Source organism: Protopterus annectens, chromosome 7.part0, assembly GCF_019279795.1.
Source record: "Protopterus annectens isolate FY-2018-M chromosome 7.part0, PAN1.0, whole genome shotgun sequence".
Lineage (NCBI taxonomy): Eukaryota > Metazoa > Chordata > Ceratodontiformes > Protopteridae > Protopterus > Protopterus annectens.
In genome coordinates, this window is record NC_056739.1 from 292,421,624 (window position 1) to 292,445,492 (window position 23,869).

A 23,869-nucleotide genomic window follows, 5' to 3' on the forward strand; every position below is an offset into this window, starting at 1 on the left:
GATCTCATTGTTGAAAGGTATCAGTCAGGAGAAGAGTACAAAAACATTTCCACAGCATTGGCTATACCATGGAACACAGTGAAGACAGTCATCAAAAAGTGCAGAAAATATGGGACAACAGTGATGTTGCAAAGAACTGGATGTCCCTCCAAACTTGATGAAAAGACAAGAAGAAAACTGGTCAGAGAGGCTGTCAAGAGACCTACAGCAACACTGACAGAGCTGCAGGAATTTCTGGCAAGTACTGGTTGTGTACTACATGTGACAACAATCCCCTGTATTCTCTATATGTCTGGACTATGGGGTAGGGTTGCAAGATGGAAGCCTTTTCTTACACAGAAAAACATCCAAGCCCGGCTAAAATTTGCAAAGCAATACATCAAGTCAAACAAAAGTGTGTGGGAAAATGTGTTATGGTCTGATGAGACCAAGGTTGAACTTTTTTGGCTACAATTCCAAAAGGTAAGTTTGGCACAAAACAACACTTTGCATCACCAAAAGAATACCATCCCCATGGTGAAGCATGATGGTGGCAGTATTATGCTTTGGGGTTGCTTTTTTTCGGCTGGAACTAGGGCTTTAGTCAAGGTGGAGGGGATTATGAACAGTTCCAAATACCAGTCAATTTTGGCCCAAAACCTTCAGGCGGCTGCTAGAAAGCTGAAGATGAAGAGGAATTTCACATTTCAGTACAACAATAACCTCAAACATACATCCAAATCAACAAAAGAATAGCTTCATGAAAAGAAAATTAAAGTTTTAGAATGGCCCAGCCAGAGACCATACTTAAATCCAATAGAAAATCTGTGGGTGACCTGAAGAGTGCTGTTCACAAGAGATGCCCTCGCAATCTGATAGATTTGGAGCGCTTTTGCAAGGAAGAGTGGGCAAATATTGCCAAGTCAAGATGTGCCATGCTGATAGACTTCCTACCCAAGAAAACTGAATGCTGTAATTAAATCAATAGGTGCTTCAACAAAGTATTAGTTTAAGGGTGTGCACACACAACAAAGTATTAGTTTAACGGTGCCCATACTTATGAACCAGTGTATTGTATATTTTTTATTTTTTTATTTTTTCCTCTAACAGATTTGTTTGTTTTCCAATTGAATTGTACAGGTTATAGGTCACATTAAAGGTGGGAAAAGTTTTGAAATTATTTATTGTGGTCTCATTTTTTTATATCACAAAAACCTGGCATTTTAACAGGGGTATGTAAACTCTGTATGTCCACTGTATACTGTTTGAATGTCCTATTCCTTTTCAGGAAATCTGAATTTACTTTCAAAATCACACTCCAGCTTGAAGCCAAATCTTCACAGAAATAAAATCTACCATTTAATGACAAAACTAAGCACTGCGTCTTCCTATTTACCATATCTTGCTATTTTCTTTTTTTTAGAGTAAAATCAATAATGTCTATTACTTTTACCAACCACCAAAACGCCAGCATTTAAGTAACTCATAGCAGCACGATAAATAATATGTTCTACCATCTTGTTTATTCTAGATGCAAGTCACTCAAGCACCATCTTGCCACTGGTAATTCTCAAGAAGGAAACATGGTAAGAAAGACTTCCATGCATTTCACTGTGTAAGCTGATTCATTATCCTATTATACAATTTAAGATAAACATATGAATTGTACATTATCAAAAAAAATGAAAACAATAATGTCCATGAATAAGTATATTGACATTTGCCTATTATAAATATATAATGGCTGTATTAACTTGTCAAACATAAAACAACTGAAAAAGAAGAGAAATTTTAAATAGTTTGGCTTCTTTCTAGTCATTAGCAAAAAGGCTTTAAGTTAACAGTAAAACATTTCCTCTAGTTACAACGAAAATAAATCTTCATTATGAGACTTTCTCTCTATTCATCTATTTATGGGTGTACTGATTTTCATCAAATGATCTAAATGTTGGCTTTCACAGCATTGTCCAAAAAATGAAGACATACTACCAAGCATGTGCAGAGCAACAGCTTTGGTACATGCAAAACTAAAATCTAAAAATAAAACAAAAACATTTTTTCCAAGGGAAATCTTTCCTTCCCCTTTTACCCAATCATCCCTACTAATTATAGATTACCTATTCACAAGAAATTTAGGTGGTTTTGATGATAGTGCTATACAATTTTATTAAATCTTTTATTAGTAGAAATGATAGTAATAAAGTTAGCTTTTGACTTTCTAGAGACAACAGTGGTTTTCTAATTGTCATTTTCAGATTGCCTCTTCAGAAAAAATATAGCTTCAGCCCATGTCCTCACAGTTTGTTAACATTTTGTTGTACAATGGAAACTGCTTCCTCCAAATTCAAAATGTTTATACCATTAGCAAGACATAATTTGAGTGCAGCAGGACACAGAATATGAGTTTTAATATTATTATTTTTTTAACGTCTTAACAAATGTCCAACAAGCACAAACTGAAGACAGGTGAGCTTTAATTGAAGAATATACCAAACCAGCATGGAACAGGTTAAACAAATAAGAGAGAAACACAGGAATGTGCACTGAGATGGGATCCTGCTTATGAGAGAGGCACCAGACAGAAAATCTCTTCCATTTATACAAATATGATTTCCTGGTTGTGGGTTTCCTGGACTAGTGCAGGACCTGAAGCAGGTCCTCAGAAAACAGGTGAAGAAAAGGGACCAAAACCTTATCATCCACAGTATCAGTTGAAGAGTGCACAAGTGAGAATGGATAAGAAACCCCTTGTCTTGTTTGAGAAAGTCCACATGGTGAGGTAACTTGTGGTGATTTCCCCTGTCCAGTTGAAAAAAAGAACTAATGCTGTCTGGGCCAAAAGGGAGTCACCAGCAAGATTTGGACAGAGACTTGTCTAATCTTCTGCAGTATCCTTGGATACAGAGGAAGGAGAGGGAAGGTGTACAGAAACATCCTCTTCCAAGGAAAAGATATGACATCCACCTTCCAATCCAGAGGACTTAGGACTCTGGAACAGAATAGAGGAAGTTGTCTGTTCAGATGGAGGCAAAAGATCTACCTGAGGAATACCCCACCAATGGACAATGTTGAGAAACGCATGTCTGTGAAGCATCCATTCATACGCCTGTGTGCTGGACCTACTCAGAGTCTGCCACTATATTCTGCTCTGAGGGAATATAGACAGTCTGAAGAATCACTTGGTACTGGACAGCTGGATCCCAGACCTGAACAGTGAGCCTGCAATGAAGATAGGACCCTTGCTTGTTGACATACCACATCACTGTGGTATTGTTTGTGTAAACTTTGAGGGGGTCTGGGAAGAAAGAGGGTATGAAAGGCCCAAAGAGCTAGAAATGGAGCTCTCATTTTCTTGATGTTGATGTGGTCTGAGCTCACAAGAATAGGCCAGAGATCCTGGACCTTTAGAAAACCGAAGGAAGCTCCCCACCTCCTGTCTGAGGCATGTAGAAAAAGCTCTTGAGTCAGGACTGCGGGATGGAAAGGAAGCCCCAGCTAACAGAAAGCTGATTACTCCACCACTAAAGCTCAAGCTGGACACAGGAAAGGAAGGTAACTAGGAAATCAAGGGGAAGGCAGTGTTGAAGCCACACCGACTTGAGATAGCACTGATGTTTTCTCATATGGAGCCTGGTCAGAGGCAGCATGGGAATGGTGAAAGCCATACACCCGAGGACCCTGAGAAAATCCCTGGCCGTGACTGAAGCTAGAGGAAGAAGAGAATGGAAAAAAGCAATCAGACAGAGAGAGCCTTGGGGAAGGTAGGGATGCCAGCATGGGAATGGTCTGGATACTGCAAATGAGAAAAAACATGATCCTAAGAAAGAATCAAGACTGATTTTTGAAAGTTTATGGTGAGCCCTAGACTTTGCAGCAGGGAAACAGTAAACTGGAGGTCAGGTCCTGAAGCAGAACCTTGGGGGGGGACAAGGTTGTCCAAATAAGGAACGATCCGAAACCCTCTCATTTTGCAAAAGGCAAGTACAAGAGACAGGCATTTGATGAATACCCTTGGGGTAGTAGAGAGACCAAAGGGCAAAGCAGAGAACTAGAAATGCAAGGAAGAAGCAGAGAAATGCAAAAATGGATGGGGATTCGAAGGTACACATCCTTGAGATCTAGAAATACCAAAAATGCCTGAGGAAGAAAAATTAACACTGTTTGAAGGGAGAACATCCATGAATATGGGACCTTTAGAAAGGTGTTGAGCTGAGAAAGATCCAGAATTGGACTCAAGATGCCCTCCTTCCTGGGAACCAGAAACATTCTGGCATAAAAACTCTTCCCTTCTTGGGCAGGGGGCACAACTTGAATGATGCCCTGGGCCAAAAGAACATGAAGCAGCTTTGGAAATAACAAAAGCTGTTCCTGAGAAGGTTGAAGGATGCCCAAAAGGGAGGAAGAGATTTCTACACCATGAAGTACCCCTGGCATATGATGGACAGAACCTAAGAGTCTTGTGTGACCTTTAACCAATTTAGAAGGGACAGGGAAAAGTGAAGGGAAAAGGAACCTGGCATAGGGAAAGGTAAGTAAATTGTTGGATGGAACCTGGTTTGTCATGAAAAGGAGGCTTCTGAGAAAGAAGGGTATGAGTAGACTTTGCTGCAGTTACATGCCTAGAACCCTTTTGACCCTCGGGTGGAGGGTGAGACTATCTGTGAACAAAAGCATATTTAGAAGGATAATTTCTCTGAAACGTAGGGATATGAGAAACAAAAATATGTTCCACCTCCTGAAAGACCTAGCCCTTATCCTGGAGGGATTTAAAAAGTTCAGCAGCAGCAGAACCAAAAAGATTTTTATTATCTAGTGGAACATCCAATAATTTGGCCTTTAATATCATCAGGCAAAGCCGGTAGACAAAGCCATGAGTAATGTCTCAGAAGAGTAATGCCTCAGAACAGAACCAAATGCAGCAGCCCTAGAAGAAGCATCAGCTGCATCATAACTGCACTTAATGGAGTGGTGAACCACTCAAGAGATATAACCAACAAGAAAAGGGCCAAAACCTTCTCTTCAGAGTCAGGAAGGTCAGAAACTACTTGAGAAACCTTAGAAAAAAGGGCTAAACCATACCTAGTCATATGAGTCTGATAAATAATGGCCCTAAAAACCAGGGTGGTGGCTTAGGATCATAGGATCATAGGAGGTTACTAGGATATCGACCCAGAGGTCATTTCAAGCCTAGCTGTTTCATCCCAATGTAATACCAATGATACTCTAGTCAGTACCCAGGACTGTACTTAGTAATGACTGCCCTTGTCCAGGAGGGTTGTAGACGCTATCCCCAGTAAGAATTTTCAGTGCCCCATCCACTCATCCAGGTTCCGTTTGAACAGTGTCATAGAGGTGCTCTGCTTCACATGAATTGGCAGTCTATTCCAAAGAGGCACTGGGAGACAAATCTGTCCCTCCAGCACATTCTATTCAAGTTGCAGGCCATATTTAGGTCCCTGGAATGGGTGTCTCTAATCCCATTTAATTTATGGATATGCAGAAAATTCATTAGATTTGGGTCGGAGATTGCTCTGTAAGCCAGTCATAACTCTCCCCTAAGAAGTCTATACGATACTGAGTATAGTGACAGTGACTTTAGTCGGTCTCTGTAAGGCATGTGCTGAAGTCCCTTGATATTCTTTGTTAGAAACCTCTGAGGTCTCTCTACTTGCTGCAGGTGCTTTGTATGGTACATGGCAAAAGGGGCATTATACTCAATTATTGGCCTATTTGGTGACAAGTATAATGGGGTTATAACCTCTTTTGCTCTAGAGGCAATGTCTTTGCTAAGCAAGTTTGCTAAGTAGGAAGCCTTCCTTACTAGAGTACACACATGGTGGTCAAAGTTAAGATCACAGTCTATTTGTGATCCCAGATCCCTTACCACTTCATACGTACATAGGGTATTGTTAATTTGATAGTGTGAAGGGGCATTGTTTTTACCAAAGGGAATGATGATATATTCATTTCTTTGCATTTAGTTTGAGACCATGACTAAGACACCTGTTCTTGGTCTGCATAAGACCTTCCTGAAGTATACTGATATCATTTGGGGATTTGATAACTGTATCCAGTTTGCATTTGTCCGCAAACTTGGTCAGCCACAGTCCCTTAGTTTTGGCCTGAATGTCATTTTTTTTAAACACCTTTACTGAATCATCACTTTATGTTTATGTAAAAGCACTCAAACTGTATTAACAAGTTAAAATTAACAAATATTATGCTTCACAAATATTGCTATATATCATATAATCTAAGCAACATTACATAAATTATTCAATTCCTGCCCCTTTTTATTAAACAAGAAATATCTTTATTAAATCATCACTTACGACATAAGCAATCATACATTTATATACATGAAAACAAACCACACTGACACAATCCTAATGGAAAGCATTTTACATCACAAACCATGTAGGGGGCTCAGCACTGACCCTTGTGGCACCCTGGTGGTGACGGGTCTGCTAGTTGATGTGGAGTCACCCACTTTGATAGTGTGTGACCGGTTTGTGAGCCAGTTGGTAACCCATCTTACAACAAAAGGGTTTACATTCAGTTTGCTAAGTTTATCAGTAATGCCTGAGTGTGAGATTGTGTCGAAGGTCTTAGCCAGGGTGAGATAACCACACTGACACAATCCTAATTGCAAGCATTTTACATCACAAACCATGTAGGGGGCTCAGCACTGACCCTTGTGGCACACTGCTGGTGACAGATCTGTTGGTTGATGTGGAGTCACCCACTTTGATAGTGTGTAACTGGTTTGTGAGCCAGTTGGCAACCCATCTTACAACAAAGGGGTTTACGTTCAGTTTGCTAAGTTTATCAGTAATGCCTGAGTGTGGGATTGTGTTGAAGGCCTTGGCCAAGTTGAGATATGCTGTGCGCACAGATTTGCCATCATCAATGGCCCTGGTCACATTGGGTTTAGAGGGAGGGTTTGTCAGAAGAGACATGCCACAGAAAGATCAGCAGAAGGACATTTATATAGAAATTTACAATCATCAGGCAACTTGTAAAATCTAAACAAAGCAAACAGCACCCACTCCTGCTGAAGGTAGCTCACAAACAACAAAGTCCAAGATAAAAGAAACAAAATGTGAGCAAACCAGTGCTCATCATGTGGATCTGAAGAAGCGGTAACTCCATTAAAGTGCTCATCCCTTTTTTTTAAATAAAGAATCTACACAGGACATTTTTTTGGCCTTTATTCAGCTCTGTTGGTTTGCTCACATTTTGTTTCTTTTATCTTGTAAAATCTGTCAGCTTTCTTGGAGCTGGAGGCTGAGAATCGGGGGCTACAAAAGCTGCTGAAAAGGTATCCAAGAGGGCAGCCAGAACTAGAGGAACAGCAGAAGGTTTGGGAGACTCCATCTGGAGGAGTTCATAATACCTGTTCTGGATATCAAAAACCTGAGAACAATCCCACTTGAAAAATTCCATCATATGTGAAATAGTGCCCTGAAAGGAGAGTTCTAAAGAAGAATCTGGACTGATAGAATCCTCTTCCCCAGATCCCTAGTCCAAAGAGGAAGGGATCTGAGAAGAGTATGCTAAGGACTCTTCCTCAGAATCCAGATCCTCATCAGAAGACTCTTGCTCTCCCTAGGTCTTTTAAGAGGAGCAGACGACCAGGGAGGGGCAAGCATTACATAACCCTGAGTAAAATCATGCCATTCATGTTAGGGCTCTCTAACTGCAGGGAAAATATGCTTGATTTTCTGTGGGATATCCGCATAAAAAGCTCTAGGAGGGTTAGACCCTTGTCAACACTTTACCAGCATAGTAGGAATCTTCTCCCGAACTAAAATCTGTAGAATCCCTCTCAGTCCCTCAGACATAATCAGCCAAGGTTGCCCCTCAATGTCTGGAGCAGAAGTATGAAAAACCTCTGAGGATGTGTAAGAAGTCAGATCCATGTCAGCCTCTGGCGGGGTTGCAACAGAGGAATCCAAAGCAATAACAGGGTGACTCTTTGGGATTTCACCAGCCTAAAGAGAGATGTCTAGGAGTGGTTGGACAGCGGCCAAATCATACCTGTGTTTTCTGCCCTTTTTCTTAGCCAGTGATTGACCCTCAGGATAGGAAGGCTCTGCCATAGCTCCTTGTGCCAGCAACTTTAGATATTGGTCTTCTAGGTAAATAGACAAAGAAGCGAGACAACTACATAGGATCTTAGGGACAAATGCTTGGCAGACAGAACACTGCATATGGTTGTGAGAAGCACCCAAACATATAACAGACATATGGATTTGATAAAATATATAGTTAGAAGAAACTGGGTAATACTGGCCTCTGATCAAGAAATTAGTAAAATTATAGGAGAGAAGCCAAGTTTCACATATAAAAGAGAAAAAAAACTTGAAACAACAGTTATGCTTTAAAGAAATGAAGGGTAAAAAGACCTGAAAAGACCATGTACCTAAGAATTTACACCTGCTCTCTAACGTGAAATGTAACTGTATATTGTTCATTAATAATACTGTGCCTGTATCTAAAGGTAACATGTACCTAAGAAATTACGCCTGCTCTCTAGCATGAAACATAATTGTGAATTGTTCTTCTTTTCTATATTGTATTTGTATCTAAACTTTGTAACATGGAGCTTTTCTCCCCGGGCCTCCACTGAAAATGGGCTCCCTGAGCCCAGTGGACATCCCCAGTCATCAAACTGGAAATAAATAAACAAACAAATAAATAAATAAATAAAGAACCTGTAAAATACTGTGGGAAAGCTGGGACAGTCACATGCTATAACTGTGTACACTGTCTAGATATATGCTCAGAATTGTCCTTTAGGCACCCAATTAGTGGAGAGGATTTTAGATTTAATGCGAGGGGAACTTGTGCTTCTGAAAATGTGATTTACTTTGCACATTGTATAGTATGCACAAGTGTCTATATTGGTAAAACCAATAAGAAACTTAAGGATAGAATAAGTACACATATGTCAGATATAAAAAGGAGAATATTAACTAATGCTCTAGCAAAACACATAAAGAATGAGGGTATAGAACATAAGTTCAAGTTTAGAATACTGAAAGTGGTACCTAAAAATAAAAATGGTGGAGATATGATACATAAGACAGAATTAATTGAATATAGATGGATCAATTACTTTAGAGCAGACCACCCTCCAGGTCTGAATAGTAATGTGAGTATTAAACCCATTTTGAAAGATAGGCACAATAATATCTGAATTATATATGTACTTATTACGTGGTTAAATAAGTTGTATATGACTGTAAATATTTTTATATTTTTATAGTCTTTACATGATGAGTATTTTATATGGAAAGTATATTTTTGTATGGAAAGGATACGTATTTTAATTGAATGTATGTTTTATATGTAGGCACTTTAATATTTTTTGTAAAGTTTAGAACATGTGATGAAAGATGAAATTTGATTGGCTGCTTTTAGTTATTTAAACCCAGAAAGACTGTGTTTTTTAGATACTGATTAAGAGTTTTACTCGAAAGCTTTGTCATGTATTAAAGGCAGTTGTGGTGGATTTTCAGCTGTTGTTTGTTTTGTAACAATGTTTATGAGGAATCTGCCCCCCATACTGACATTTTCCCTTTCTGGATGACTTGTAAACTAGCAACACTAAAATAAAAGAGAAGATAAGGAAGACCCCCAACAGTGCACTTATCTGAGAATGGCTTGGTAACCAGCACAGAAGAACAGCATTCAGACCAATGTTCAATGATGGCATTTGGACTGGTGGGAAAGAAGTTCTGAGGTGTGTGCATCCGTACATCACCTTTATGTTCTACACCTAGTGCAGGGAGCATACGTGTGATGTACGATGCCTGTAAACACTAAAGGCTTTGATGTATTGGCCGGATGTTTGGCTGCCCTTGGCAGGAGTTCCCTTACTTATGGAATACTGCAACACTGATATGGAAGGACACCTTAAGAAAAAAAAGACATTCACTATTACTGATCTTTGAGTATTGCTTCCGTTTGCTGATGTTTTTTTTTCCAATGACGTGTGCTCTTTCAATACTAAGTGGATAACTCATTTTGCAGTTTAAGTGTCTGAGGTATTTAAGTACTTGAAAAACACCATATTAATCCCTTCCATTCCCTAGATGTAACAATTTATTTTTTTTTTACTTTGCCCTACTTCCATCACTTCAGTTTTATTAACCAGCTACTGAGTCACTGGAAACTCAATCTGATTTCCATTCTCTAAGTCTACTACCAAAACCACTAAGAAAGGTCTTAAAAAGAGAGAGGTCTTAATTTCTTTTAAGATTCACACTGTTGAAACATAGGATTGTAACACCTCTGTTTATTTGGACAATTTCTCTGTATAAAAGCCATTTCAGACCAAAACTGATTTTTTTTTTTTTGCAAAGAATGTTCTAGTACAGAAGGCTTCAAGTGTTGCACATCTTTCTTCAGAGACATTTCCACATGAGGAGATATTGCCATGGTTATTCTCTTCAGGAAATCCATTCTTTAGTAATAAAGGAAACTCCCAACTTAATTAAATTCTTCAGGCTTCACAGGAATTAGAGAGGTTTAAACTCCTGATTAACTAAGAATTTTCCAGTCAAAATAATGAAATTTTCAAGGAACATCTCAATGGAGCTGTTACTCAGTGGCCATATTGGATCATCTGTTCAATAAAAAGATTTTCATAATCTTGAGAAGATGAAATTCTAAGTTATATTATAAAAAACATATCTCACCATGTAAACTAGATAATTTTGAAATGTTAAATGCTTTTAACAACCAATAAACATTCGATAAAGTCTACTCTTGGTGTAGAGGGATAAAGCTCAAACTCTGCCTCAGATAACCTGAGTTTGACTAGTGTCTCAGGTGCTGGAATTGGCAAGTGGGGGAGGATGGAGGGGCAGCCTGATGTGGGCTCACCCATACTGGGGGAGGGAGTTGGGGATCACTAATTCCAATTAGCTGATTGCCACTATACAAAGAAAGACATGAATGCAAAGAAAAGGGTCATAAACAGGAGTGTGAGCTTGGTCTTCTCAGCCCACTGATTGTAGTCTCCTGCAGCTTGTGTGCAGTATTACATGAATGTTGGGGAGTGCATACCTTTGCCTTCCATGGTGATGCTGGGTGTTCACATCAACCATTATGGGTGGGGTTAGGGCATAAGCAGAAAAAACCCTGGTGATTTCAAGAATAACAGCTCTGCAATTTACTCTCATCTTTCAGGGAATAAAATGTCTGGCAACAGCTCTGAACTGAGTGGAACACAGGGGTCAGTAGACTGTAGGGATTTTATGGCCAGCATGCAGCAGAAAATAAAAACAAGATTCAGAAATGGTAAAAAAAATATATTCAGCTTTCATGGTCCTGATCGTGACGCAAATATATGGAGTTTGACAGCTATTACAGATAAACAGAATTAAGGCTGGAGAGAACAGCGTAGTACAAACTACTAACAAAATATAGGTGTCCTTTAGCAAAAATGTCATTACACAAGTAGTATGCAAACTAAACTTCTATTAAGTTGGAATTTTCCTGGATATTACATAATCAGGAATCACTTATGTTTTAAAATCACAAAAAGCTTAGAGTCTGAAAGGTTTTGTCTATCACAGCGCACTGCCCGTTAATTTTGTGAACGGGTGGCAAAAATAAATTTAATAAATGTAATAATCATTACTTGGTGATATTGAGCTTGATTTTATGTGCTTAACTCTGTTCCTGCGTTAATTAGAAAAAATATCTGCAGTATTAATATCCACTAATAATGCACCAACAGTAATATTTGAAGTATACCTTGGTTCTTTCAATGGACACCACAGCACAGTGCTCAATGTGACATGACTAAAGTGATGGAAGATGTTAAGCCAACAGTGTAATAAAAGAAATATATGCAGCATGATGTGGTATGGTATCCTGCAAGAAAAGTAACAGATCAGAGATGTTAGATTAGAAAGGTAACACAAAATCCTATGTTGTATTGGGCTTATTATATTAAAAGTACAGGTTGAAAAGAAAGCCATACATGTACAGTTAGGAGAGGTTTCGATCATATTTCAGTTTTTGCCTGCTGAAACATTTTAGCTTGTTAAGCTATTGATACAAAGGCAATAGTCCTCTGAGCCCACCTGATGGTTACTGCACCTGCATTAGCTTCTTGCTATTCCATTTATATTTCCATCTGTCCCGTGGGTATTCCTGACATTTTTTGTTGACATACACTGTACACTGCACCTCTCCATTCATTCCATGCACTCAACAACATCTCTGATAAAAAATGTTTCTTTACGTCAGTTTTAAATTATACACATTCAACCTGCCAGTGATGTACATTTTCTTCTAGCCCACCCATCTCAGTTATTGCCATGTTAAAACGTTTGAGTTCCTAATCCTACTGTTGCTTTTTCTTTACTCTTGCTAAGTTGTCTAAATCTGTCCTCATTTTGTAACACCATTGTTTGGTAATATCACAATGGGAGGATGAATTTGAAGTCTCTGGAATCTACTCTATTAACTATGCACTCCAGCATTTATTGGATTTTGACTCTTTTCAGTATATAAGGTAACTTAGCCTAGGGTTAATTAGGACCGCTTTGAATGCTAAGCAGTCTCAAAGCTGATTAGGTCTGCCTGCCATTGTTAACTCAAATATGAGGAAGGACATACAGGATCCAATGGGAGTTGGGATGGATCTGAACTCTGTGCACACACCAATCTTCTGGGTCCAGCCAAAGCCCTCTCTACGGCCTTGAAAACTAACTCAGCTAATGCAGCCAAGGACGAACCACCCATAACAACAAAACTGATACTTTTACGACTCCAAAAGAGGACAGCTCTGAGGAACACCATGGAACCAAGCTATCTAGAGCCAAAGCATTGCGGTGATAGGATGGCTCAGAACACTTCAGAGTCAACTCCACCATCGGGGCTCCAACTCAGATGCTCTGGCTCCAGGATTCTTCCTGACTTGAAGACAACAGTGCTGAGAAAGTGAGAGAAGAAAGTGAAGTCTCCAAGGCTATCAGATCTGCCGCTGATATAGTTGAGGTGTTTGGACACATATGCATTGACTCCAGAAAGGGACAAAGTGTCAGAATGTCTATGGATGTTGTTGATGAGCCTGATCCCAGCCCTCTCCTTGAGGATGGGGCTAGGAGGGCTCCCAAATGAATCTGTGTCGTCAAAAATTTCCTCTTTATATGGTCAACATCCATTTCAGTTAGGCTTCTGGGGGATTGACTGGACCTTGAAGATAAAGCCACAGATGGAGGTCCTAGCTTTTGAATTATTGGGGAGTGAAATCTGGGGCTGATTGGCCCCCAAGAAAAGGAAGGTTTTGGGGTGGGAGTATGGATCCTTGTTGCAACTGGATCTGACTGCTTCTATAACTTAGGTGCCAGACCAGGAACAACACTCAGATTTGGAGACCTTTACTTTGGTTTCTCTGCATTTTCTTCTTGCCTTTTTTCAGACACTTTCTCTTTATGTTTCTCTCTCAACTTTTCTTTTTCGCTTTCTCTCTTTCTTTTTCTTGACAATGTTCCCTCTATTTTCCCTGTTTTTGTCAGAAGGAGTGGTGGAAGGTGCCTTTGAATCACTGGACATCCTGGAACCTGTCTGAGGGGGGAAAAGTCACTTGAGATTAAGTTTTTCTTTTCTTCCCTAGAGAGCCCTAGTGCTGAAGGCAGCACATATACTGCAGCTATCCTGCAAGTGGGAAAAACCTAGGCAGTACACACAAGGGGATTTGGGGTCTTGGGGTGGCTTTGAATCTGGTGGACTTTTCAGACATCAGAAAAAATGTAAATAGCATGAACAACACTAAAAAACTTACTTTGCTACAATCCTATAAATTCTATAAAAGTCAGTACTATGTTAAACACTTAATTGTTAATCTACACTAATGCACTATATACATTGCCATTTTTCTAATTACTATGTGGTGTACATGATATAACAGACGTTTTACAAGTTCTCTTCATTTGTTTAGTGTCCTCTGTAAACTGTAGCACTCAAAGAAAGCCTCTGAAGCTCTGATAAGGCAGGGAGTACTGAGAAAATAGTAATCTAGTAATCACAAGATCAAGACTTGAAAAGACTGTAATATCTCTTTTCAAGCAGCTGAGTTTTTCATTGTTACTGCCCTGTGGTGCTCATTATGTCACCTATAGAAACATATGCATTTGTACCATAACCTGCAACAGATGCCTAATTTCTGCCCAAGAGTATCACTCTGGTATAATGTACCTGACTGCTAGAAACAAAACCTGTTCTTTTTTTTCATACCGACTATAAACTGCAATGAACTTACATCTGGGTGTTGGTGATTAGTGCTGAATGTTCCCATTTTAGGAACATCACACGACTCCTGCCTGAGTTCATCTGCATTGCTTTTTGTTAAAATTCATGTTTTGGCAAGTTCTGCAATTTTGTGTCAAGTGCATAGTGAATTCAGTAAAGCGCAATCCAGTCCAGCTTTTGTATCCTTTATGAATGAGCTGCGCAAAAAGAAAAAAAAGCAAGTGTAGAGGATAGTAACACAGTTAGGCTGATATTGTATTTTATGGTGTATTATACTATGAGGAACAGCATACTGACTGAGAAACTGTGAAGATGAGAAATGGTATGTATGACAGAAACTAAAAAAGGATGAAATGCCAATTAGTAGGCTTATGAATACATCAGGGTTTTTAAAGAGCCACTACGAAGGTGGAGGGCTTTTTATAACCCTTTCAACATTAATTTCTGATAGACACCTTTAGTGAGTGGTGCATTAAACTAACGGAAATGTTGGCAGAAAGGAAGTATCCTTTGTAATTTGTCTTAGGGTTACATCAATGTGTTATTAGGTTAAGGGACTCACTTGAGTATGGTCCCTTTATAAAACTGGGCCTAACAAGTTCCAAACAAAATGAAACCTATGGCACAGGATTTGCACCTGAGAGAGAAAGAAAATGTTCTCATGGCTTTTTATTGTATTATTCAACAGAGAGTAAAAATATTAGACATTGCTACTAAACACTGGAAATACTTTGAGTACTTAGGGGCACCTATCAATCTGATAGGATGGCAAGCCAGTTTTGTGTATAAGAGGAAAACTAACATAATTCCCTATGCATCAAAACTATGAGACACTGGGTGCGAGAAAATGTAGGTATTGTGCCCAGTGTCATTTCATAGACATATATCAAACATGGGCTTTGATGCTAGAAATCAAGACATAGAGAAGTGGGCACCACTTTTAATAACAATATGCACAAGTTATATAACTGGCAAGCTACAATGGTTGCCAACTGTCCAGAATTAAGGGACACTGTCACTGATATTGAAGAACAAAAGAATATGTTTGATTGAGCACAATAATATTGCACAACAATCCCCTCGAGGGGAGGTTAATGCACACTTGTATTCTGCACTCATTTTGCTTTTATGTACATGACCAGAATTTGTTACATGAAAATTGGCAACTCTAGCTACAATGCTTGCAACACCTTTTATAGAGGAAAGACTGAAAAAGCTTTAAAGAAAAGAATTTACCAACACACTTACAGTATAGACACTCCAAGATATGTACAGGATGGAAAAGATTTTTATTTTTTTTTCAAACACTTTCATTGAAATATCACTTGTGACATAAGCAATTTTACATTCATATAAAAGTAATCAAACTATATTAACACAACAAACATTATAATTCACATAGATTGCTATATATCATATAACCTAAGCAATATTGCATACCTTATTCAATTCCTGCCTTTTTTTTTAAACAAGACACATCTTTATTAAACCAACACAACACTTACTACACAGGCAATCATACATTTATATAAATGAAAACAAACCACTCCAACACAATCTTAGCTGCAAGCATTTTACTTCACAAACCATACTGACACACTCCCAGTTACAAACATTATACCACACTTATAATCTACCCAATCTTTCTCACTTAGACATTACATAGCTCATTTAAGTCCTGCCTTCTTTTAAACCTCATTCCTCCTTGTATGTATTGTTCCTGTAATTCTCATGTTTTCCTATGTAGTTTGCTCCTACTCTTTCCTAAAGATCTGAATTCCAGTCGTTTTTTCTCTGTTACTATATTCACTACTTCTAGGATAGTTGGTTTAGATTGTGATTTCCATTCTCTAGGAATTGCTTTTTTGGCCGCCACCATAATTAGACAAAGCAAGGCCTTACCATGTTTAGGCAGTTCTGATTCTGTGTCATAGCTCAGAAAAATCACCTTCCTTCTCAGACCAATCTGCCCACCCAGCATCTCTGACAGTGCATCCCACAGGGAATCCTTAAAGTCTGTCAATTCACAGCACTCCCAGAAAATATGTTCTCAATTACCTCTTTCTTCCCCTTCACACTTCCAACATTTGCTGTCTGCCTGAGGAAAAATTCTCTTAGTCTGCTTGGGGTATAAAAATATCTATTCAAACATTTCCAGGCAAAAATCCTAAATCTTCTAGATTTTGTTTCATATTTGGGAGACATACATATATCCTCCCATTGTTTCTTTGTGAATTGCTTATCCAGTTTCTCCTCCCAATCCTTTCTAACCTCCTGTGATTGATTCTTATAGTTATCATGCAATATTTTATATGCTCTATTAATTATTCCTTTTTTAACAGCAGCTTATGTAATAGAGTCTATTAAGAACTTTACCACTGCTGGTCTTTTGTTAGTGCTTGAACCAATATCAATTCCAGAGTATGGGGGGGGGGGAGGAGCTGGAAAACTTTGTTAGAAAACAGAAAATCTATCTCAGATTAGAGATAGTGCCACAAATCCACCAGGTTTAAATGAGAGTAGTTCCATGTCTAATGTATTACAATCAAGAGCATCTAAACTTTGAAGAACACATGTATTGGAATTTATATTGTATTTTTACTGCATTTCAGGATGTATTTTACAATTGCTTTTTATATATTTTTTAGAGTCTTTTATGTGTTCTTCACTTGGGAAATTAAGTTTTATGTATCAGCGTAATTACAAATTAATATTGAAATTTTGACCAATGAGATACTGGGATATAGATCACATGATATGTGTGGGGTTTTATGGTTCATAGGTTCATAGGTTCATAGGTTGTTACTAGGCAATCAGCCCCAGGGCCTATACAAGCCTAGCCATAACAATTCCCTGGCAATTTCTTCCCACACTATTTACTTCCCTGGACCCCTGTCTAGCAGGGCGACTGACGTGATCCCCGGGGATAATTTCCTTTCTCCCATCCAATTGTCAAGCTTCCTTTTGAAGAGGACCAAAGAGGCACTCTGATTGACATGTATGGTCAATCTATTCCAGAGTCTGGGGAGTCTCTGGGTCAGGAACCTGTCCCTCCAGCATGTTTTGTTTATTGTGATGACAAGGTTTAGATCTCTGGAGCGTGTGGCTCTGAGGGATTGGGATTTCTTTAAATGCAGCATGTCCAACAGCTCTGGGTTTGACATGGCCTTGTATGTTAAGCAAAGATCGCCTCTGAGTAGATGACTCTAAAGAAGTTCCAAAGCAAGAGGAGATGAAAGTGTTCAACCATTATAAACATTTTATGAAAAGGGAATTTGCAATAAAGAATTGTTTGGCTTGATTATCAAATGCGACCAAGTGACTCTATTGAACACTAGTGCTGAGTCTGATTTGTTGGTTATTGAAATTTTTGGTACCAGGCAGTTCTGCGATTGGTTATTACATTTTTTAAATTCAGTATTGTAGAAATGCAAGGGTTCATCCCCTAATATCACTACTAGATTGTAGTTAGCCCTTAATTAACATCATGTGACTATGCTAGAGTACAATTTTCTTAGAAAACACTGCTCTTATAAAGTGGTTGGAAGAATGGCAAGAATTTTTAATTTTAGCTAAAGTACACATCAGCATTCCATCTAACAGTGCTGCCAAGGGGCTTTGGAGAGGGTTAGATTATCACTTTAACCTTAGTATTAACTTTAAAGCAACAATTTAATTTGGAGTCAAGTCCCAGGCAAGGACAGAAGAAGTACTAAAGTTTATAAATATGCCATGTAAGTAAACCTAACTCCACCCAATTTAAATCTCCTTAGACAATACTGTATAAATCACAGATAAATTAATTTGCTTATGTGCTTTCATAATCATGATCTACTTTTAAGTAGGCAATGGTATCACTGAGGACATGAAAAATACAAGTTTCATATTGACTCTTAATAATAACCAGGCCCCCCTTTGTTTGCCCTCAGATGTATTCCTAACTGGTTGTTGCAATTTCTTTTCTGAATTCCGCTTTACGTGTAGGTACAAAACTAGCGACAATTTCAAGTGATAGTGGTATATAACTGATGGGTTTCTTTAAAATGTCAACATGACTACTTTATTGACTGAAAACATCTAAACTGAGAAAAAAATAGTATCTACAAGTGTGGCACACTGTGTGGGGACAGATCCCAAAACCTTTTTTTATGTAAGCACTTGCTCAGCCCTTTTATTTATTTATTTATTTCAAGAAAATCTGCAGGCCAGGCATATCAGTTGATGTAGTCACTAGATGAAAAAAATGATGTTATTTAAATATCGTAATTGATTTTGACATGTGATGATTCACCTGACTGATTAAGGATATTTACATTGCATTTTATTGTACACACAACAGTCTGAAAAAGTCTCACTAAAGGGACAAAAGTGCTGATGTTTTTATTTTTGCATGCATACAACTACTACTATAATTTAAAAAAAAATAGAACAAGTTACAATATGTTTAATTTTGCCCAGTAACACTTTATAGGGTTCATGTGCCTGGGCAGTGTGACATTTCTGTGATGTATATTTGGTTGGGGACACACGGCTGAAATGAGATTCACCTGCAGAGAAATATTATTTATTTGTTTATTTATTTATATTTGTTAACTGGGTAGTGTCCGACTGGGTTGGAATAAAACCCGTTTTCAGCAAAGACCCAGGGAGAAAAGCTCCACAATAAAAAGAACATTATTAAGGTACAAGCAGTAAACTTAGTTTAAGTAGTACATTGCTAACAATATATAAATGAGCTTAACAAAAATATTATAGCAAAATATAATAACAGAAATAGAATATAAACATGCATGTTTCAGGCATACAGGAATACTATTTTTTTTGCAATATATATGAGGTACATAACTCATGTACGTTTATAAGGCGAGTCACTTCTGAAAGACCAAAATTGGTCATGTAGTTTTACAAGTTAGGTCATATGAAGGAACAAAGATTAATAAAGATAAGACAGATAGTGGGATAGCCCTATGTGGGATGAGCACTACTTGGGCTAATGTGTGAGATGAGTGGGAAAAATACAAAGAATATTAGTTGGGAGCAATGCAGGGGCATAGCCAATTATCATTTAAATAGTCTTTCAAGGTAGTTTTAAATGTGGACAGGTTGGGGTTTTTAGTTATCTGTTGAGGAAGGGTGTTCCAATCTTTGGCTATTTTATGGGAGTAGAGGGAGTCTCCGTGATAGTTATGAGACTGGGTTACTTTTAGCATTAGTTCGTTGGATGACCTGAGGAGTCTACAGTTTGTGTTTGGGAGGACTAGGTTTGATAGAGCTGGGCAGTTGGTAGGGTTGAATATGATTTTATGGGCAAGTGAAAGTTGTTTTCATAATAATAGGTTTGGAAGTTTTAGCCAGTTGAGCTGTCAGAGAGCAGTGCAGTGGTGTGTTCTGTGGGGTTGGTTGATGCCAAACCTAGCTATTCTGTTATAACAGGAGTCTACTTTATTTTTGGTCATTTTTTGATAGGTTAGTAAAGACCTCAGGGCAGTATAGGAGGGTGGATAGCAAGTGGGATCTTGCAGTGGCCACACTTGCAGTGGCCAATCTAGCTTGTTGTGTAAGGTAAGGTTTAATCTTGTACAGAGCGCCTAGTTTAGAGTGGATTTTTTTGATGGTCATAGATGTGTTTTCAAATTTTAGTGAGTCATCTGTGGCTACCCCTAGCAGCTTGGTCTGATTGGTAGGTTCAATTTTTGTACCGTTGTTATATAGTATGCAGAGGGGATTGGGTACTGGGTTTGGAAGATTTATTAGAGAAAATAATTAGCGTTGTCTTATTTGGATTTAGGATGACTTGGGGGCTGGTGAGGTATTTTTCAATGTCTTGGAATGATGACTGCATTTTGTGTTGGAGTTCTTGTGGGGAGTGGGCTGAGCAGATAAGGGAGGAGTCATCTGCATATTGAATGGTGGTGGCATGTTGGGTGGCAGTATATAGGTTGTTGGTAAATATTATGAAGAGGAAGGGCCCAAGTATGGAGCCTTGTGGCACCCCTGTGGTGACTGGTAATAGTGGGGAGAGGCTGTTTACCCATTTAGTGGCCTGTTGAGGATCATACAGATAACTATGAAACCATGTTAGGGGTGTGGTATTGAGACTGTAAGTGGCAGGTTTGTTGAGACAGCTGATGGGACACTGTGTCAAATGCTTTTGACATATCTAAGAAAATGTCTGAGACTAGTTGTGCTTCATTTATGAGGTGGTGAATGGTCTCTGTAAAGGTTATGAGGGCTGAGTTAGTACTCTGTTTAGGCCTGAAGCCATGCTGGGTTCTGGAGACTAGGTTGTTGGTAGTGAGGTGATTCATGAGTTGCTGGTGAATACATTTCTCTAGCATTTTGGCAAGGGGGGATAGAATGGTGATGAGATGGTAGTTAGTTATGTCTCTAGATGGGCCGCCCTTACGAAGTGGTATGATATGAGAGATTTTCCATAATTTGGGAATGTACTGTTTGGAGATAGAGCGATTTAATAGTAATGATATGGAGTAGGTGATGGATGGGGCAGCTAGTTTTAGGTATTTGTTTGGTAGTTGGTCGGCAGCTAAGCAGCAGGGCTTTAATTTACATAGGAGATTTTTATGTAGGAAGTTGGAATGGGAATTAAAGAGAGTTTGCGTCATTAGAGGTAGGGGAGGGGACAGTGAGTGGTGGGATTGCTCTGTTGTCTAGGAGATAAGTGATAGAGTTGATGAAGTTGGAATTGAATTGTGAGGCTAAGGGCACAGAAGAGTTAGTACTGAGGGGGGCAGGAGTAGGGGTTTTACTGAGGTTAAGGAGGTGGTTGATATTCTACCAGAATTTTTGTGGATTGTGCTGGTATTTTTGTTGGCAGGTGAGGAAATAGATTATTTTATCCTTGATGATGTTTTTCTTAGCATGGTTTCTAAGCTGTTTGTAAATATGGCTGTTGCAAATTCTGTGTGGGTAAAGAGAAGCACACAATGCCATGCCACAGTTTTAATAACCAAGATCATGGAGGCAGAAGTAATGATTGTTGTGTTCAGTGTACAGCACATGCTTATGTTACTACAACATGTCGACGTATGCTACAGTGTGGAGGAACTCTTGTATACTATGGAGTTACATTTATGCTCCAGTATGCATTTTAGGTAATATTCCCTGGACACTGTGACAGGGGTAGTGGTCTACACACATCAATTATAAAGGCACTGCCCATTGTGAACTGCAGTATTACTGCCACTGGCATGCCCACTGGCCAGGGTACTACTGATGCCTGCCCTACTGTCTCCTATCTCATGTTGTCTTGGGAACCATGAGCATTATTTTCCCATTGTGCATTTGGTTATTAAGATCTGGACATGGTACCGCATTTTTCTCTTTGCCTCCTCACTGTGCCTAAATGATAGCAGCAGAGAGGTATGCTGTGGAATACTACTATGTTCTCACAAATGCCAGGTGTGAGCCTTAAATAGATATTAATAGATGCAATTGATACTCAGTGTGGTGTGTCCTTCTGCTTGTGGACACCACCCACTCCTGGGGCATATAATGAAATTCATGTTTATTGTATAAAACCAGAAGCATTTTTATCTATCATCTTATTTTAAAACAATATGCAGGCAAGTTGTTGTAAAATATGATTCAATAATATTGCCTTAGCTGTGCTTCACAGACAACCTGATAATGGCAACTTCTTGGCAGTGACTAAAAGCAGTCAGTACATCAACATTTTTCCCTATAAACAAAGAAACAAAGTCTTTTTTTCTTATAAGTTAACTTTACTTACATGTTTCTGCCTTTAAATCAGGTTCTAGTCGAAGGAAGACCCTACAACTTTACAGATGTGTGTGTGTGTGTATGTGTGTGTGTGTGTGTGTGTGTGTGTGTGTGTGTGTGCGTGTGTGCGTGTGTGCGTGTGTGTGTGTGTGTGTGTGTGTGCGTGTGTGTGTGTGTGTGTGTGTGTGTGTATGTATATGCTTGTGCATGTGATGCAACATACAAAGCAATGGATTTTACTTTACAATTTGTGGATGACAAATAGACTTCTGAATTATATTAAAACAAGCGCCAGTTCAGATACTTTTAAGAACAGCCTGGATATGTATTATGGGAACAACTGTTTTGGTATATTTGTAGGCTAGAAAGGCATTAATGCTCATGCTTGAAATAGTTGTATTTATGTACATATAAAATGTAATGTAGAATTAATTATCAAAATAAGAAAAATACCACTAGTTGCTCTATGTTTTTTCTTAAACTGATATTTGTTTTAAGACATCAATGAGCAACTTTGAATTTGTTGGAGCAGTTTACCTGGTGCTGATTTGTATCTAATATAAGAACATTATTGAGATTTGTAAATGCTGCTTGATTTATGTGTTCTTAATGACCGCTAAGATAGATGGGCATGGGGTGCACTGGACAGAACAAAGGATTTTATTATGAAGCTAGTCTGCAGTTGAGAACTGTAATGCAGTGCTATATATAAATTTCATAAAAACAGTAAAAATACGAATCATTGATTTCTGTTCTAAGGCAAGCCATATTAATGTCATGCTTGTATGTGCATGCACACGCATGTGCGCATGTTTGTATACATGTGTGTGTATGTATATATATATATATATATATATATATATATATATATATATATGTGTGTGTGTGTGTATATCAGTATGCATGCACAGGTATATCTATGTAGTTTCTTCAACAACCATATTTGATTTATGAAGAAGTAGTGTTTAATGTTTTAAAGTACATGAAGTCTGTTGATGAAAAATAAGCTCTTGCCTGATGACATCTCACAGAATACATTAATTAAAAGTTATTTAACTGTAAAAATGTATGTAGTCTGATGTTTTTTCTAAAAAATGTAACTTTTATGATTATTTAAGAATAAAGAGGGTTAACTTTCCTTCTAGAATCTACCCTTGACATGCAGTATGACATACTATCTTTAGCTAACCTTCAAATGTTTCTTTGCAGTTTTCTGTTTATCTTACACACCACTGCATATGGTCCCTCCAATACTGTGTTGCATATACCTCCCATTCATGCTTGCTCCATGGTGCTATGTTTCAAATTAAATCTTCTTCTTCTTCTTTCGGCTGCTCCCATTAGGGGTCGCCACAGCAGATCAACTGTTTCCATTACTTCCTGTCCTCTGCATCTTGGTCTGTCACACTAACCACCTGCATGTCCTCTCTCACCACATCCATAAACCTTATCTTAGGCCTTCCTAATATACTCTGCATCTCTCCTCAGCACATATCCAAACCAACGTAATCTTACCTCTCTGGCTTTGTCTCCAAACCTTCCAACCTGGGCTGACCCTCTAATATACTTATTCCTAATCCTGTCCATCCTAGTCACACCCAGTGCAAATCTTAACATCTTCAACTCTGCCACATCAAGCTCTGACTCCTGCCTTTTTGTCAGTGCCACTGTCTCCAACTCATATAATATAGCTGGTCTCACTACCCTCTTGTAGACCTTCCCTTTCACTCTTACTGGTACTCGTATGTCACAAATCACTCCTGACACTCTTCTCCACCCACTCCATCCTGCCTATACTCTCTTCTTCCCCTCTCTTCCACACTCACCATTACTCTGAACTGTTGATCCTAAGTACTTAAACTCATTCACCTTCACC